At 32.2% G+C, this 18,213-nt stretch overlaps 1 protein-coding gene and 1 long non-coding RNA gene across 6 annotated transcripts in view; one reads left to right on the forward strand and one right to left on the reverse strand.

The window, feature by feature from the left end:
- Nucleotides 1-18,213, reverse strand: part of Msp300 (Muscle-specific protein 300 kDa) — a 242,910-nt gene that overhangs the window by 193,061 nt on the left and 31,636 nt on the right. The window lies entirely within an intron of this gene.
- LOC141456866 (uncharacterized) lies at nt 3,600-11,970 on the forward strand. The gene is made up of 4 exons (XR_012460072.1): nt 3,600-3,909; nt 7,537-7,838; nt 9,643-9,755; nt 9,875-11,970. It is a non-coding gene; the product is annotated as an uncharacterized lncRNA (long non-coding RNA).

Raw genomic sequence — 18,213 nt, forward strand, 5'->3', positions numbered from 1 at the left:
GGTGATCGGCTATTGAAAAAGAATGTTCAGGTGAGATTACCAAAACTGATAATTATAAAACTTTATGAGAATGAAGCACATGGCCAGCGTTTGAGGAACTAACCGGTTCAGTCAATTTAGACAATGATATATTAAATGATGTCTCTAAGTACTCGTATTTGAAGGATGATGAAGCTGAGGATGGCCTCTTTAGAATTCAAAAGAGTAAACAATAGCTGTTCCTAATAGTTCCTAACAAAAGAATACCATTAAATTGCTAAAACATAAGTAGTGGTAGATGTAAAAAGATAGAACTGCAAAATAATTTTAGATTGAAATCGGTAAAACGTAAGGAAAATATAGATGAACTTATTAATTAAGGCTCCCAAGTAGTTTCCAAAAGACTCGCTGAAGGTCATTGGAAAACCTTAGTTACTAACGAAAGTTACTTCTTTCTGAGGGAGCCTGAAAAACCTCTAATCTGAATAACTTATGTTCTGTATTTATTGGTGAGGGAAAATTTATTTAACATACATAAGTGAACCCACAGAAATGCCAGCATGCCAGCTCCGGCGGGGCTCCTGTCAACCTGTCCTCTTCAACAGCAATCCCTCTTCCTTGTACAGATCTGGTGCGCTACCTTGACCTCTACATAGACAAACGACTCATGCGGAACCCATATACTAGACCTTAAAAGACTAGCAATGACAAAACGAGCGAAACTGCTTTACAGACTTCTGGGACGACGCTCCCAATTACCCATTGAACTTAAACGCTTAATATACAGTACTATTCTCAAACCTATGTGGACTTACGGACTAGAGCTGTGGGGTTCAGCCAAATCTACAAACATACGGACAGTACAAACATTTCAGTCAAAACTATTGCCGACAGATAGCTGACGCTCCTTTCTACGGTGACTAACCTCACTCTTCACACCGACCTCAACATTCCCTTACAAACCAACTCGCTAAGACTAAATACCTAAAATTCCATACTACACTCTCGACTAGCTCTAATCCTCTTGTACTGTCTCTCGCTTCCTCTGACATCCCTAATACTCCTGGCCGACTGAATCGCCAGTGGCCTCGCGACTTCCTTGTAGTCTGAAGGCCTAAATCATTATTTTCCTATCTCTTCTCTCTCCTCCTCGTATTCTCCTCTTCACACTCTCCTCCTCACATTCTCCTCTCTCCTATAGAGAGTGCTGCCGCTGGGTAGCTTCTCTCCTCCTGCTCTCCTCCCGCACCAGTTCATCACTCTCTCCAAATTTACTGATTGTATACCATGTATACAGATTGTAAATTACAAAATAAATTAAAAAAAAAAAAACATACATAAGTTGTACTATTTCCTCAAAAAATACCTTCAACCATCACTGGGCGCTTCAACCTAAGACATCAATAACAGTTAAAGTTGACATGTAGTAATGCTGAGGGTGACCTCTTTAGGATTCAAACTGCATTAAAAGACAGAAAGAATATCCGGTCCCAAGGTTTAAATTAACTATATCCTTAATTTATGTGCAATATCTTTTAGATGTAACATATATAACGTTTAAATGCGAATCCATTATTATTTTTTATTGTTCACCAGAGAGCAATAAAAAAAAAAAAGAAAGAGATGAAAGCGGCCGCTGTGGACCAGACAGACTGTTACAATATTTCACAGCCTTCTATGTCCTTCAGCATTCAAATGTCTACGAACAGATCGTGTTTATGTGATAAAATGTAAAATGCTTTCAAGGGCAAGAGTCTCAGACAAATTATTATGGCTAATTAACACTTCCTTCCTTTAATGACTTAGTTGCTTTGCGGCAACAGGAGTCATTAGCGATTTGGTATTATTCTCATTTAATTAACTTATTTCATGGTTTTGTTATTACTGTAAGCTGAATGTTTTAAAATGGTATAAATTATATGTACATAAAGACAATTAGCGCAACCAGTTTAAAGAAAAGTTTTAGGATCTGTTTTCGAGAAAATTCTAATAAACTAGAAAACTATTTTTAGTTTACCAAACAAACAAATGGTTCGCAACCAAAAAGGAACACATAAAAGTAATAACAATATGTTATTAAGGAAGTGATGATTCATACTGCACTATTCATGTCTGGGCAGGAAATGTGGCCCATAAAAAAAATACTTTCCTTATAAAATCATATTTTAAAATCCACTAAATAAAGATAAAGCATTAAAAAGAATATAACGATGACTAGATGAGGAGCCTAAAAACATCCAATGTCGAGGCCTCAGAATAAAAAAAAAAAAGAAAGAAAACAGAATGGCATTCTTACAATACTGTGTATGGAGCTGTCTCAGGACGGACCTCACGTTCTAACAGTTACAGAGGCAAGGTCAGTGTTACATTGAGTAGAATAATGCATCAATGTGGTAATTTTGGAACTCTATTATGTCTGATTAACTTGACTGAATTTAGAAATGAGGGAGAGACATATTTCAATTCAACGCAGACAGAATTTTATGGTTTAATTAAAATTAATTTATTTATTTACTAGAAAACCAACAGGAATGTTGTGACAAACAGAAATGGTAATTCTTTCTTAAATTTAAAGTTACCGTTAATAAAGATTACATGAAAACAATGGAACTGTTTCAGAAAAATCGCGATAGCAATAAAGCTATTCTGTACCCTCCTTTAGTCTAACTACTGTTTTTTCGAACTTCGTTTTGAGCAGCTGCCCTTTTATTCTAAAATTCATAATTCACCACAGCAAACCCATTTTCTTGAAAGTAAATAAATAAAGTGTAAGATCCAAATAAATTGTCAGAAAGGGCTACATGTAGAGCAGATTTAAGATAATCTTCAGAGCTTTTAAGAAGAAAATAAAGATATAACAGGTAAGAAAAAATCAGTTTGTTGCTTTACCGTGTTAGGGTTTTATTCTAATCGAATCGTTTAGATCTCTCGATTTTATTAAATTTTTCCTGAATAACTCTGTCCACACAAACCTATATGTATATTTATTATATACGAGTATATCGACCGGCTCTCCACGCTGTAACTTCTAGATTAAAAATCCAATGTCATATAAATCATTTTTATGAAACTTAGCACCCCTGAAGTGAATACAGCATCCCAGGGGGTTAAAATTCTAAGGAATTTTAAAAGTGAAAAGGGCCACAGGAGAATTAAGAAAGAACCTTACTGAATAAGGGCAAATAATTGTTAATATCTATGAGAACAAATTCTTCTCATTAAAAAAGAAGAGATCGGCCCCATAAAACTACTGTTAAAACACAATTTTGCTTCTACAAATACTTATGAATGAAGATTAAAGTTTATCATTTCAATTGATATTTGTATCAGTTTCAACCATTAATTCCAAGGTGTTAAGTAATCGAATATTAATGAAAGAAATTCAAGTATATTTTCTAGAATATCCTTGACTTTAAAACGACCTTAACATAAAAATGTTCTACTCCCTCAAATCAAATTATAATCGGTCATCTGAGTTTAAATTACATCCGCAACCAAAACATTGATCTCTATTTCTGTATTAAAATGCAAAAATAAGTTTACGGATTGATTAATATTTCACACATTAAATGTAAAATTACAAAAATTATAAAAAAAAAAAAAACACAAAGGCCTTTATAATAATAAATTAATAAAAATATCTTTTAAATGAAATTATTAATTATGTAACTTTTAAATTAAAATGAACAGTTCTTATTTTCATTAACATCGTGATACGAAAAAAGATTGAAGAGTTTGGATCCGTCCAAGAGTACCTGAGTCATCGAATGGCGAATTCTGAAGGACTTACTCAAAACAAAATTCAAAAACTGTAGTAAAAATTCTAAAACAAGAAACTATAATACATTTTTTGTTCTATCGGGGTATTAATCCTGTTATACGTATTTTGTGGGTTCTTGAATGCAACCTTAAATCATTCAACTTTGAAAGGTAATTTAGAAATTGTTCAATTATTTCTGTAAACTAAGAAACCGATAATTATAGATGTCTGTTTTTGAAATCAATTCAAATTTGCATAATTATAACTTACTATAATTTGGCGAAAGATTGACAAAGAGTCTGGTGTAGCAATCTGCAGATTTTAGCTTCCATAAATACATTTAGAAGGAAACAAGGACTGAGAGACAAAATTTAAATTTACTCATTGCAATTTGAGAAATTATACTCGGTAAGTGAGAAGTGATAAAGCTAATTCAATTACACAAAAAATGTCGAGTCTGACTAAGTTATTTTCTCTTAAAATTCTTGCAATACTATTTGGTAAGTTCTCTTTGAACTTGAAAAGAAGTCCACAGGCCTCAAAACACACAACTTCATAATGAAATTTAATCCTAACAACTACTAACAAAAAACTTGGTCTTTCCTTTGGTTCGAAATGCTATTAAAAGGCATCAGCAATTTCGTTTAGTATCAAACGGTTCCAGAATATTCTTTCGACAAATACACACTGTTTAAGCAGATCTCCTAAAGATGATGAATCCCCGAAAGTGGCCAAAAACTAAAAAAATATGAAGCAGAAATTAGGGATGAGATCTTCCTTGATGGAAAATAAGTGTAATATGAAGGGCATCGATACAATATTAGCTTCACTTAAACAGAATTTAAGTAAGCTCAACCTTCTTTCTATCATAAATAGTAGATTGAAATTTGGTCACTAAAACAAACAACTTTTTATTAAAAATAACATTTCAAAACTCTAAAAAAAGGCTCATAAAATTAAATTACACGGGACTGATTTTACATAACAGCTTCGTGTCATGATAATGCCAACTGCCAACACGTAACATATCAATTTGTTAAGGTGTCATATCGTTCTGATAAAGAATTTTTAAAAATAGCTCCTTGTTTTTTTTAACAATTATCTTTGCAAAATTCTTTTAATGAATAAATAATTGAAAAAATTTAATGGCGCCGCTAGAGGATATACCTAAATACAAGATTAATACACAGGTTAACGGTCTAGTTTTATTTTTTAAAAACAACTTCAAGGATCTTTCTTAAAATGAATCATTATCTAACTCTAAGAAAACTTTTTTCAAGTAAATTATAGACCCATCTTAGAGATTTCATAGTTTTATTCTTATCTGGTTCCCCCGTCACCGGCCCAACACGAAGAGTGTTAACAACGTACCTCTGTGCACGGGAAAAGCGGTGACTAGCCGTACCAAAACATGCGTACACCCTCTGGGGGTACATGGGATTATTGAAAACAATCTTTATTAATAATCTAGCGTACTTATTTAATTTGCCATACGTTTTGAATAATATTATATTTAAACAAAATAAGGATGTTTTAAAATTAAATATTATCGTGAGTTATTGTCCTTGTCTACTTGCCGTTTTAACTGCCAACGCAAAACCTCCATCTAGTTATTAGATTAATATATTGCAATTTTTTAATTATTTATTTTCAATGCCCAATAATGTTGCGCCATTTATTCAACAGAGTTATTCAAGTCAGGGACAAATTTGGATTAGTTGTCAGATGATCGCTCATTGATTCTCGCACAGAGTTTGGTCTGTTTTTCACTCCAGATTTAAACAGGTGCGCTGCAGGAAACAAAAGCGCTGCATTATCAACCGGAAATTGGCGATGAAGTCTTTTGACAAGGGTTCACAGCTTCCCTGCAGCTCGCTACTGTTGTTTTTCTTCAACTGCTGTTATTTTTTATTTCATCTCCCTTTAGCTTCTAATTAGATGGCTTCTAGCTAGGACTGCAGCAAGTTGAAGCCGTCCTGCCAGCGATCTTATTCTGTTTCACATTACTGTGATTGGGAACCACTGATAGATAACTAGACTCCCCTGGTAATTAACAAGAAGGCCGTTTTTTTCAAATCCTACTTAGTCAGGAATTAAAAAAGAGTATCGGCAAAGAACTATGGACAGTGAGGCAGTGTACCTAAGACTGATTTGAGTGTGGGATTCCATTTTTAGCGTAGTTCATTTTGTTGCCTAAAATGTGTGCAACCAAATTTTGTAAAGCGCTTATTAAGGCCATTTTATCTTCGAAAAGACCTAGAAGTAATTTCTTTGTCTTAGATCGCAGATCAATCAGTATAGATGTTATTAGGATAGGATTTAGTAGCGAACAAGCCATTACGTCAAACTTCTCAATTACTCTGTTAGTTCCTCTTTCTTCATTCGATGTCCTTGGCGTACTAACGTGGGATATGAAGGAAAAAGCTTCATCTTGGAGAAATTAGCAGATCGTTTAAGATAAGATGACAGCATCCATACTTATAATTCTTTAGTGTCCCAAGATCTCCTTATATTCTAAGGTAGTAGAGGCAACACTGACAAATTAAGGTACAAAAAGATCTTGAAAAATATGAGGTTAAAAAATCGCCGATTAAAGTAAATTTATTAAAACAAAATAAGATAATTATAAAATTTCATCGTTCTTAGATGGAATCTAAAGTTGAAAATATCAACTCTAATCGTGATGGAAGTCTGAATTAGTAATGCCTGATTTAGCACTACCATATGGACATTAATCATGAATGATAAATAACCGACAGGGATTATAGCCCACTTTATTGAATTGTGGTTTTATTTTCGCGATATTCTCTTCTTTTCTCGAAAATCAGTCAATTGTAATTGTGGAAAACGGGATAATAGTCATTTTTTTTAAGTGTTCTAAGTCAATTTTTGTTTTTAAGTCAGTTTAAAAACGATAATATTATGAAAAGTAGAAATGAATAAGTTAATGCAAAACGAATTGTGTGTTTTCTTTCTAGAGAAAGTAATATTATCAGTTCTAATTAACTAATTAAGAAAAACCATCGATTTACTTTTTGTGTGCAATACTAAAATGAATTTCTATCTCTTATGCAATCTCTGTCAATCTCCTAGTTTTCAAATATATCATGGCGATTAAAAGCAAACTTGAACTAAAAACTGAAATTGAAGATTATAAAGATAGTTAGTTTATATTAAGATCTGTTTTTACATTTCTAATTAGTGTCATCACATAAATATAGATAGCTAGTTTGAAGTGTTCCTATTGGTTGGAATTAGGTCAAAAATACGTTTGTGTATGTGTTATGAAAGGTCAAGGAAAACTTCAACTGAAACCTCAGGCAACAAACATGAATTTTTATTTTAAAAAATATGTATATTTTCTATTTTACAAAACAAAACAGTTTTCCTTCAAGGGGAAAGGGGATATACTTTAGATTCAGCTGGGAAATAGAATGGAAAAATTTGAAATTTATCTAGCTTCATTACGAAATATTAAATTGAGTACTTTTCACAGAGATAACACTGAAAATGCCTTTAAAAAGAAAAGAAAATTGTAAAATTTAATTTAAAAAGAAAAAAGTAGTCATTGACCTGGTTTGCGAGTAATCTTAAATATGTCAAGGTTGATACAGTAAGATAAAGATTTTCCTACATTGTGCTTAAAAAAATAATGACAGAAAACTTGAAATGAAAGAGTGAAGTATTATTTTAATGAACTCTATTTCGCTAGAGAATTGCAGAGAAAAACTAACTGCGAGATTAACATTGAACATTTAATTAAAATTATCATGCAAGATTTCTATTTCTATTTACAGAAATATTTACAAGATCCTCTGATCCTGGTTGGATTTTTGTTTAAGAAAAAAAGATGTACTAATTACGAGATTAATAAATGTAATAAATATCTTCCGAATAATATAATAAGAAATGCGCACTACTTACAACAAAAATACCGGGTGCTATACAAACTGTACAAGTGAGATAAGGTAGATGGATTGATACTACTATATCAGGTTTTGAAACTAGGCCACTATGGAGCAGCACAGAGTGAGGAGTTCCTAGCCCCAAGCATGGGTCCGTTCTGTGTCTAAATCGATAACGTAATGCAGAGTTAGGGGTTAGTTTTTTTTTTGTTTTTTATTTGTTTAGATTCAGCAGTTCTTGAATAAACAATATGCTTATTATATAGTTGTTTATCAGTGAAACCTGATAGATATTATAAATATAATCATTATCCAAGTAACTGATTTGTCAGGACAATGATGTAATTAGGTTGACTGTGATGATGTAATGGGGATGTTTGCAGAATAGCGTCACGTCACCATGGTAATCAAGTTTCAGCTGGTAGACACCGCCCGCTGATCCATGTCGCCTACACGTGACCATCACTGGGCAATCCAACCACGCCCTCTGATTATCATAACCACTTTCTAGATAATTACAATTTTACCTCTTACTAGATTAAATAGAATAGAGACTCATCTCCTCCTAGATGTCAGAGCTGATGCTCTGCCCTTTGGGCAACCTTTTCCTACAATTTCTATAAACTAGCAACTTACCAAAATGAATATCAGTTTAATTTTGATACCTGATGATTATCAATACCTCAGTCGGTTCCTTCCTGCAGATCTTCTTCCGCACTTTCCCAAGCCTCTATCAGCAATTTCCCAATCCTTCATTTAATTACTCCCATTCCGCATGTTTCTTCATTCACTCTCCTACTTTATCCTCATCCTAAGCCCCTCTCTTTGGCCATCTACCTGTGTTCTGTACACAATTCTAGCCTCCTTGCCTAACATGCCCGAATCTATCGTTTTTTCAGCAGGAGAAACCTCCTGGCTGTTGCTATGGTACCAAGCTTCCCATCACTTTTTGGCTTTCCATCAACTTCTCACCTCTATCAATCAATCAACCGAGTTAAAAAAAATTGGAACTATATGCCCGGCAATTTGGTTTCCTTGCACAATGTTGATACCTGTTGCGTAAAACATTCTACCAGCAGCACTTAACCTCCAAGAACGTCAAAACCATCTTCACAGAAGTAAGTTTCGCTTTCAAGAAAAAAAAAAAATATTGAAGAACCGAGAAATTAAAAACCATTACAGCAATGTCGTCTTTTCTGATAACACAATTTACCCAAACATTTTTAACCATATTTACATGATTGGACTGTGTATAAATTTGGTCAATTGGTTTGCACTTTTTGAAATTGTAGGATGAGGTTTCAGCATTTTCAATATGAGCATATTACAAACCTCTCTCCTCAATAAAGTTTAAAATAAAAGAATCGTTTATTTATTTCAAACTTAAGAAAATGTTTGTAGAAATTCGTTCAGTTTCGCAAACCTGAATCATATTATTCGACTTTATTCGGTCGAATTTTGTTGAATAACTTATTTTAATTTTAAAGAAATTATTCTTATTTTGTCTCTAAAAGCTGTGAATGTATTTCTTCTTTTTAGACATATCGAACAAACTATCTTCATTATATCTTCATAACGTAGAAAGATAAAACAAATGTCAAATAATGAATGTTTTTTTTCAGACTACATATAAAATCAATGACCGAGACCGGAAATCTAACAAAGTCTTGTAAAGAAATACATCTTTGCTTTGCGGGCTGCGCGTACTTAACATAAAAATAATAGAATACTTAGTACACAATGTGTGGATTAACATCTCATTTCAATAATATTAAAACCCTTCTGTGTTTTTGTGTGATTGACACAAGAGCATGTACAGAAACTTTTTTAAAAATCTATGAACCATGTTTTTGTTTTCTGATATATTCTGCACTATTTAGAGTCACATTGAATAAAGAATAAGAAAAGTGTTTTCATTTTAAAGTATTATTTCTTAAGTCATTCATAAAAAAGTAAATTGTGAGCAAAATTTTTGTTAAAAAGATGTTTCTATTTCAGTAAAATGTTACGGATTGATAACCAGGATAGTTTCGTTCAAAAACTCTTTACACAAGTAAGAACACATAAAAAAATAATTTGAAGCTTCTAGAACTGGAAAAAGGATTTTTTGAGTATGTTAATAAAATTATAAAATACAATATCAGTCTGGAGATAAAATTATCAATTTATTTAAAAGAAAAAGATCAACATTCTGTGTACAAATAAAATATTTTATTTCTATTTTACATAGAAAACCTGGGCCATTAACGCCGTCCAAACATTTAAGAACCACTCGAACTGGAATGGCGTCGTCTATCTCTGCCTCCGCAACCTCCAGTAAAACTAGAAGAGGAACATTGGATTTACCTGCCTCCTCTTCTTCACTTAGCCGTCGAAATAAAGCTATTATTTGTCTGTAAAAGTATTGCGACGCTATATAAACTTTAAGCACTTTACGACCCTATGATTATGTTAAGGGACCTTATTCAAACATAGACACATCACTTAGAGTAAGGAATAAAGAAATCAATAAATTTGTAGAAACTCTAACTAACGTCTGCACCGGCGTTCTCAATTTGAAACATCCGTGATCGTAATACCAGTAAGAGAAATCGTAATTCTCCCAGTAAAAGAAAGAAAAAATGATGTCACATAATCCAAACATAATTTTAAATTGATATTATTTAAATATTATTAGAATGTTTCATTTAAAAAAAAACTATTATTAAGCAAAACTAAAACCATGTAAGCAAACAAAGTAACGGAAGACAAAATATTAGTCACTATTATATCAGAGTTGCAGAAAGTCACAATACGGAGCGAATGGCGCTAATTTAACATTAAACACTATTCCGAGAAATATAGTCATCAATAAAATAATATTAGATCATCTATTTTTATGTACGAAATATAACATCACGAAGTATTATAAATAAAGTTACACTAGCTGGCAATGTTCATCAAGAAGGGCTCATCAAGGTTAATCAGCTACAATTAGTCAAGCTCATTATATTTAATATGATGTTGTTCAGCTACACAATCAATTTTACTTCATAGTCTTTCACTTCTTAATGAAGAAAGCCCAAAAGCGAATTTTATTTTGTTCAAATGTACCATTGTTTTATTGAACACAAATTCTGATCTACAAAGCTGGTCAATGTAAATTATAACATCCTGTTTTATTACATTTTGAACGGATTCGTATTATTTTGCAACCATCATCAGAGAGTGTTTAGAGAACTCAAACTTGCACTTCAGCTTTAGCAATTTAAAACCTTCTCCAAGTAATATTTTCTAGAGAGAGAGAGACACATCCAAAATACTTGCACTTTTAGGTTTATAGTAGCTTTAAGTCAAGTGGGTAATTGGGAAGCCTCTCAAGTATTTAGCTACATCTTTGGCTGCAAACAACTTCTACTTCACGACGAGTCCATAATGGAGTGCTGACAATGTAAGCTGAGAACCGCTAAATTAAATTACGGAATTGAAATTTAAAAAAAAACAAATGCTAGATTATGTACTAAAAGAGCGAATAGTCTTCTGTTTTGACTAGTTTGCTGCTGTTTCTGCATTTGATACTGAATATTAAGGCCAATGCTAAATTGTACATGTAGGGTCGATCTATTTTGAAAAATAAGAAGTAAAAACCAACGGAAAAAGAGCGAATTGTCTTCTGATTTGACTAGTTTGCTGCTGTTTCTGCTTTTGGTACTGAATATTAAGGCCAATACTAAATTGTACATGTTGGATCGATCTATTTTGAAAAATAAGAAGTAAAAACCAACGGAAAAAGAGCGAATTGCCTTCTGATGTGACTAGTTTGCTGCTGTTTCTGCATTTGATACTGAATATTAAGGCCAATGCTAAATTGTACATGTAGGGTCGATCTATTTTGAAAAATAAGAAGTAAAAACCAACGGAAAAAGAGCGAATTGTCTTCTGATTTGACTAGTTTGCTGCTGTTTCTGCATTTGATACTGAATATTAAGGCCAATGCTAAATTGTACATGTAGGGTCGATCTATTTTGAAAAATAAGAAGTAAAAACCAACGGAAAAAGAGCGAATTGCCTTCTGATTTGACTAGTTTGCTGCTGTTTCTGCTTTTGGTACTGAATATTAAGGCCAATACTAAATTGTACATGTTGGATCGATCTATTTTGAAAAATAAGAAGTAAAAACCAACGGAAAAAGAGCGAATTGCCTTCTGATGTGACTAGTTTGCTGCTGTTTCTGCATTTGATTCTGAATATTAAGGCCAATGCTAAATTGTACATGTAGGGTTGATCTATTTTGAAAAATAAGAAGTAAAAACCATCGGAAAAAGAGCGAATTGTCTTCTGATTTGACTAGTTTGCTGCTGTTTCTGCATTTGATACTGAATATTAAGGCCAATGCTAAATTGTACATGTAGGGTTCATCTATTTTGCAAAATAATATTAGGGCCAACGCTAGATTTTACATGTTGGATCGATCTATTTTAAAAAACAAGGATTGGAGGCCATAGGAAAAGTGACTCACTTATTGAACATTATAAAAACAGTTTACATAAAAAAATCAACAAATGCAATGTTATAAGAAGAAGTTGAGCAGGACGTGTGACAATTGCCCGAATGGGAATGATGCCAATACGAGCTCAATGCAGATCAGATCAGTTTTAAAAATGGTATTTACGTGGGCTTAAAAGAATTTCGAACCAAAACAAGGGCCTCAGACGTTCTGCCAAACGGATTTTTTATTAAGAAAAAATATTCGAGTACGTATATGTCGCGATTATAATTAAAACGATTACAATTTAAGTTAAAAAAGAGGTTCGTCTTATCAAATTAAGTTTAAAAAAAAATGTAAGAGTGCTCACTCTTAGCTTTCTTTTGTGATGATTTTTTTGCACAAATATTTTCGCAAAATTTTAATTCTAAGATATGAATAATATTAAGTAATACTTTTAAATTGACTGTAAAATAAACATTCTCTGAATGAAAAAACCTATTACCATATTCAATGTTCATAATTTTATTCAGTTAAAAATTCAATTGCTCCCAAACTTGCACAGTGGCATCCGTAAGAAGATAAACGAAGGTTTAGCATTTTGTTCGAATTTTGGGTTTGATGAAAGATAATAATTTCAACCTGATTAAGAAATACCAACCAAATCCGTGGAATCACTAAGAAGACCGATTTTTTTTCAACAATTTGATAGTTTCTAGTTTGCATATTAAATGAAGTTACAAAACAAATTAAATGGGGACAAACATCTAGCTGACCTCACAGCTCCAATGACAAATGGGCCAATCTTCTTGAGAGTATATTGCCGAGGTTTATACTGATTATTAATTAATTGTGCTCAAAATCAAGGATTTCTCTCATTTCTTACTATTGTTTCACCTTTCATTCCACTTTCACCACCATCTTCCAGATAGACTAACCAAAAAACATTAACAAAAAATTATAAAGCTTAAATGGAAGAAAACAGAACTAAGAAGGAACATTTATAATAACAATTAAATTATGTAATTTCAGTATAATTGTCAATTATAATTTCCAATTTTGTTTCTAAAGTAATAATTTTGTTAGAAAAGTGAAAGTATCGAACCACCATTTTATTTACTAGCTAGGTTTATGTTCTTATTGGTTAGGGCGTGGCTTATATAAAGAGGGTGTGAGCGCCTGACATTCCCGTCTTTCTATTGGTCCAACTAAACGTCTACACTTCACACTTATAATAAGCCACTGCAATTGGTCAATTCTTTATTTTTAATTACCTATGTGATAAATAGCATTAAAAATTATTTAAAAATACCTAAAATAAAAATGTTATCCATATTTCATGCTTGGGTTTACATTTCTAATGTCAGCTAGAAGCAGAAAACTCAGGAATATTGTTATTTTATCGCAAAAATGAGTAAGTGAAAGTTGGGCTCGTTCAAAACAAATCCGCCCTTTTCTAATTACGTTTTAAGCTATTAGAGAATAAATTACAAGTTACTCGAGTACACATTCCATCTTTAATTTCTTTTTCTTCGATTTTATCTAAATCTGGAATTCCAGGAGAGATTGTTTACGAATTCTAGTTTGTCTTGATTCAACAATGGCTTATTTCCCCTTGACTTCAGGCCCACCATCTAGTGTTTATGTCCTAGGTTTTATCAATTTTGTAAGGCATTAGTATGAATTTGTGTCCCTTATAGTGTGATATTCTTACCCTAAAGTTAACAAAACCCTATCACCAACAATTAAAATATAAATTGAATTTTATAATTTCTAATTAGAATTTCCAATATCTGTTAAGCTGAGTGATTCACTTGATTTTATACTGTACGATCAAGAAGAAAATGGTAAATTTTCTTATCAGCTATCACAGTGCATACTTCATTCTGCTGAAAACCATGCAAATAAGCCAACATCACGATATGTCCAGTTAAGAAAACGTTTCTAACTTTCATAGAACTTCATCAATGAATAGCTCCTCAAGTATATCAGTATCTGCAGTTTATTTTCTTAACAAACTGATAAGTTATAAATAAAGAAATTAAGTTACAACTAGTTAAAAAAAAGAAGAGGCCATAACTTTTTAAGTAGCACAAAGTTGGCACTAACTTACCAACTTGGTTTCAGGTGATAAAATGTAATAAAATTCAATGAACTATTTTTAGAGCCAGTAGCACACTATAAACCTATCAGCAACGTTCTATTTCTAAGATGTCTAGGCTTTATAGAAAAAAAGAAGGTCACATGCAACTACAAATCTAGACACAAAACTACTTCATCACGATGGTATTTATCTATAAATAAAAGTAGAACAAAAGTTATCGTGCTACTAAATAAATACTAGTAATAGCAGAATATTAATCTATAAAAGGCGACCATGCAGTATTCTAGTTGTTCAACATAAATGGGAAGGCATTGCTCATGGAAGAAAACATGTATGATCATAACTGTAAATAATAATAATAATGTTTATGTAATTATTAATGATCTTTATTTGCCCTTCAAATTTATTTGGTTGTTTAAAAAGAAATTGTAACAGTTCATAAATTATAATATAAGGTAACCAATTATCTTTACAGTTTACAAAGTTAATAAGCTTATTTATGTCAAAATAGAATGATAAATTAAATAATTATAACCTTATAAATAACAAATTGAATTGAATACAATCAAACTAAAAGCTTAATTAGAATGTAACTAATAACTTTAACCGTGTAATAATTGTAAAAGTTCGGTGATACTACTGCTGTAACTTAACTTAAAAAAGATTAATTTACACCTGGAACAGAGTTAACAAGATGTCAGCAATTAATAATACATGTATTGGAGTAATCAGCGGAGGCAGAGTGAACCAATGTGTCATCTGCGGTGAAGATACATGTTCAAAGAAATCATCATCCTGTCAAATGAAGTAACTCTTCCGACTGGTGGATTTTTGTCCGTACATTCTGTGACGGATATCAAAGGGAGGACCTAAGTCTGGCAAACTTTACTACATTTTTCTTCTTTCCTATTTTATTCAATTACATCTACATTTTTCGCATCTACGGTACTGCAGAAATTTGTTTACCACCAATTCTGATAAGTTAACATGTACGTAGGCACTTCTGTCTGCAGCAACAAAATGATGTCGGCTGGAAAGTTGTCCCTCTAAGTAACTAGAACGCTTTAATGGCAAAAGAATAATTTTAAAAATTATTGGAAGCTTTCAATTAGCAGCAGAAAACCGGTCCTTGAATATGCCCAGCTAGTTAACGCTACACGCTGTTCGGAAATGTCTATAGAGAGATCTGGTTCGATATTTGTATATCATGTACACCATTTCGTGAAGAGAAATAAATTGATATTTTCTACAAGTTATTGCTGGACATATATAATGCTAGCCTGCATCATGACTCAATTTTGCTTAGTGATCCTATGCAAGTTCTACAACCACCAACTCAAGAGAGAATGTTGGCCTATTTGCTGAACATGCAAAGAAAACTGCATTCTTTGTCATCTCTCTAAATGCCGCTATAAAGGTGTTTTTATGAACATTCCAAGTAGATACTGATTTCCTGTCTGTTATATAACTTTCTAAGTAGTAGCTATCTTGATTACCAATATTTATTTTTAGACTTTATTCTATACAAAGGAGTTTAAGTAATTACGACAATAATAACTACGGTTTTAATTTTCAATGAAATCATTCTCCATCATAGCTGTGTACGAAAGGATGATTTGAATTGAGTCATTTATCTTTTTTAAGAAGCATATGGTGAAAAATATTTCCACTTTGAGATAAATAGCAAAAATCTGAAATTTATAATTCCGATCAACCACACCATGAGATCTTAAAAGATACGTCTCAATCGTAATCGAACAACATTGTGGGCTTCTGCTATGATTTCGATCTGATTTCAGATACCTTTCGCTTCTACTAAACCGATTACAAGGAATAAACAAATTAAAATGAATGAATAAACTGAAAAAGATTGCAATAAAAAGATTTTTTCTCTTTTATTTCTCTTTACTTTTATTATTTTGGTTTTCTTTTATTCGAGGATTTGCTCAAAAGCTGAGGTTCTCCACAACCAAAAATTTCTTTCTATTTTTCCCTCTACAGTTCTTAATCCTGGGATTCTTCCTCCCATTAGCCATAGTGGTTTACACCACTTCTTCATCCAACCGTGTCCGTTACAGCCTTACCTCTACTCCTGCTACTTTCTGCCTCCAATTAAGGACCAATATCTTAGGATCATTTAGCCATATCACTGTAACTGTCTTTCTTATCTATTCTTCGAATGACAGTTATTCTTCTTTTCAATTTTTACTTTATTTTAAGATAAAAGAACTAAATGTTCTTATTTATGCTAAATGTTATTATGTTTTACGTTACTCTTTATTGGAACAGATCTTGCTGAAATTTGGAAAATTCCAATACTAGTTCCCTTTCTAAATTTTAAACTAAACCGGTTCTAAAATTTCAAGAGAAGGATTGTGCTATTTGGTGTAATTGCACACATTACAGGGTTACAATTAATTTAGTACTTAAAAACAGAAATAATATAAAAGCTAAACAAAAAATACTGAGTTTACAACCAAAAAATAATTTTAGCCCCCTACTAATAGAATAAACAACGCAAATTATTGAAAAATAAACAATTTCTTTTTATTATTCCAGCTCATTCAGGTAAAGCAAACGTTATTTTAAAATTTCAGTAACAAATTTATTTTATTAAGATGAAATTTTCGGAATAATTAGAAGATAATCTAATTTCGTTTCATTTACGATACGATGTTTTTATGTAAATAAACGATGTTGCATGATTGGTCCTTAAAAGATTTAAAGATTACACAATTACGATAACATTGCGGGATGTTTATATTGAGATACCTGTCAAACCCTTATTTGAAGATATTTCTTTTAAAAGGAACATTTTGTAGAATAGCAGGAAAACTAAAATCTATTTTCATTAGGATATGCAGAAAAATATTTTTCACTCCACTTAATCAAACTGCTCCGGTAAACTTTAGATGTTAGTGTCATTCGTCGGATTCGTGCTGCCTACAAAAGTTCATAACGCCTATCTGATCCAAGATATTTTAAGAAGCTAACAACAGAACCTGGAAGATTTTAAATTAACATATTGTGGAAAAAAAAAAACATAATTAGAACTATGTCTATGTACTCGGATGGACGCCATCCAAGTCTGGAAGTCGGTTTGTTTAACTGAATATAGAATGAAGAAATCAACCGTAGAAAATAGAAACTTCACATTTCTTTCGCTAATTCACATTGCTAATAAACAATTCATAAAGATTTGTTAACTTCATATATATATCCAGATAGTTTTTGAACTTAAACGAAAATCTCAAAAACTGGTGGATCTTTAACTTCATATTTCTTTTAACTACCATCTATTCTTTGCGACACGACCTTATATTAGAGTGAAGATACATTATTCGGAGAGTTATAATTCATTAATTTTATAGAACAAGAAGGTTCATTGGCCGTGTTTGTAAGTAAATAAAGCCAGATAGAGAATTAAAGAAAGTGTATATTGAAATGATTCTTTAATAAGTAGTAAATGTGAAGGGCAAACCGTTAGATGCAGCTAGAAAATATAGGTTATGGTGGAATATCTGGATAGAAGAGGAAGGAGTGAAAGGAAGAAGGATAGAAGTGCGACGAGGTGGCCTGTTGGAAGGAGTTCTATTTTTAGGCATAACGTCAGCCATGTCTAGAGAATATGCAGCCCCTACAAGCCACGAGAAAGGACAGTCCGGACAGAACTACGACACAAAACACACATCATTCGCACACAATGCATTCAACCAGCCTTTGTTGAACAGTGTAACCTTGATTCCCGGCGAACCACATGTGAATGTTGTGCGTCGTTACTGCCGTATAGAGTAGGGATAAACCAGATCTACTTCTTCAGACAAGTGAGGATACATTACTATGTCTGTAACCCCCTTATCTTCAGTAAGTTGCTTGCCTTCTTCATTATCGCAAACTTGGGTAATGTAAGAAAGAGATAAAAAAAGAAACCGTTTTTCTATAAATAGTTTTCAGTTTGTAGTTTACTCAGACAGAGTTAGTTAGTAGAAATTATTAATAG

The sequence above is a fragment of the Rhodnius prolixus genome, unplaced genomic scaffold (assembly GCF_049639745.1).
Source record: "Rhodnius prolixus isolate KJV_2025 unplaced genomic scaffold, Rpr scaffold_10, whole genome shotgun sequence".
NCBI classification, from domain to species: Eukaryota; Metazoa; Arthropoda; class Insecta; order Hemiptera; family Reduviidae; genus Rhodnius; species Rhodnius prolixus.